Source organism: Physella acuta, unplaced genomic scaffold (genome assembly GCF_028476545.2).
Source record: "Physella acuta isolate Inbredline_101_S28 unplaced genomic scaffold, ASM2847654v3 ptg001035l, whole genome shotgun sequence".
Classification (NCBI taxonomy): domain Eukaryota; kingdom Metazoa; phylum Mollusca; class Gastropoda; family Physidae; genus Physella; species Physella acuta.
In genome coordinates, this window is record NW_026732552.1 from 367,208 (window position 1) to 368,679 (window position 1,472).

At 35.9% G+C, this 1,472-nt stretch overlaps 1 non-coding gene across 1 annotated transcript; it reads right to left on the reverse strand.

Annotated features, from left to right (window-relative positions):
• Positions 1-1,050: 1,050 nt before the first annotated feature.
• LOC131954861 (U2 spliceosomal RNA) lies at positions 1,051-1,252 on the reverse strand. The gene has a single exon (XR_009388807.1). It is a non-coding gene; the product is annotated as a U2 spliceosomal RNA (small nuclear RNA).
• Between the last annotated feature and the right edge of the window lie 220 nt (positions 1,253-1,472).

The following is a 1,472-nucleotide window of genomic DNA, read 5'->3' on the forward strand; positions in this document are numbered from 1 at the left end:
ATTAGTTGAAATTATACAAACATTGCAGTTAAATAAAGACAATGCCCTGCTATTGTGGTAGTACGATAGTGTTAACATAAATGTGCAATAATAAAATGATATTTATTTGAATATATAAATAAAAGATAAAAAAGTAAACTAAAGCAAATTAACTTTAATTAGTTTAACGTGTATGAAACGCAACTACCATGTTACATGCCAATCAATTTTACTATTATAAAACTATATAGTAGATATAGTCTACAATTGTCAAAAGCAAATATAGAAGCTGTCATTATAATGAACGTAACTCTTCTAGATAAGTCAATTACAAGTATCCATATACAATTTAACTTTAAAGGAGTTGGTGGGGAATAGTCTAGCGTTTGTCTTTATGCTGCTTTATGTCGTCAACATTATAAATAGTCCCCGTTTACTAAAATAGAGTTGCGTAGTATAAATCAAACGCAAAAAAAAAGTTTACTGAAGACATAACAGAATAGATAGTGCTTTGAAGTATTGTTCATTGTGGTTTGAAGAGGAGTAAAGTTGTGACGTAGTCGAGTAATTGAGTTGGGCGAGGTGACGTTGAAGAGTGAAGTTTGCTGATGTTGCTGAGTCGATGGTTTTGAGCTTGGTGAAGTGTTTGAAGTGGGCGAAGTAAAGCTGTTGGCGATTGTTTATTTTAGGTAAGTTGAGTAGTTGATCTTGAGGGATGGTTAGTTGATTTGCTAGTGTTTGACGGAAGCCTCCCACCTAAGATTTCTCCTAGGTAGGTGTCGTCAGAGTGGTAGTGAGTTTGTTGGGAGCGAGGTAGTTGCGTTTGACGTAGTAGATGAGTTCGATTTGTTGAGCGAGGTAGTTGCGTTTGACGTAGTAGATGAGTTCGATTTGTTGAGCGAGGTAGTTGCGTTTGACGTAGTAGATGAGTTTGATTTGTTGGCGATTTGACAGACCTCCCACCTAAGATTTCTCCTAGATGAGTGTCGTCAGTCTGAAAAAAAAGGGTTGAAAATTAGCCGCTCGTATATTGAAGCCACCCAATACAAGTACTGGGTGACTCATCTCGAGGGCATGTGCGCTTCGAGGGATGTGTGGGAGCAACCCCACAGCGGTTGTTGGCGAGATTTGCGTGAGTTGGAGTAGTAGATTTGATCGCCTCTCGACCCCGGCAGCCAGCCCTAAAAAGGGCTGACCAACCAAATGGCTAAGATCCGTGTAGATCCATAACAGATACTACACTTTGATCTTAGCCAAAAGGCCGAGAAGCGATTTAAATATATCTTTTTTTTTTTTTTTTTTTTTTTTTTTTTTTTTTTTTTTTTTTTTTAACTTTTATTTGCAATTTAAAACAAGTGCAACAACATCAGCATATTTTACATTTTTCTAAATGTTCTTAAAAAAAACATATCAAGATGAATTTACAAATGTATACACCTTTTTTACTAAATTTTATCATCTAATGAAACCATTTTGTCCGGATGAGCGTATTA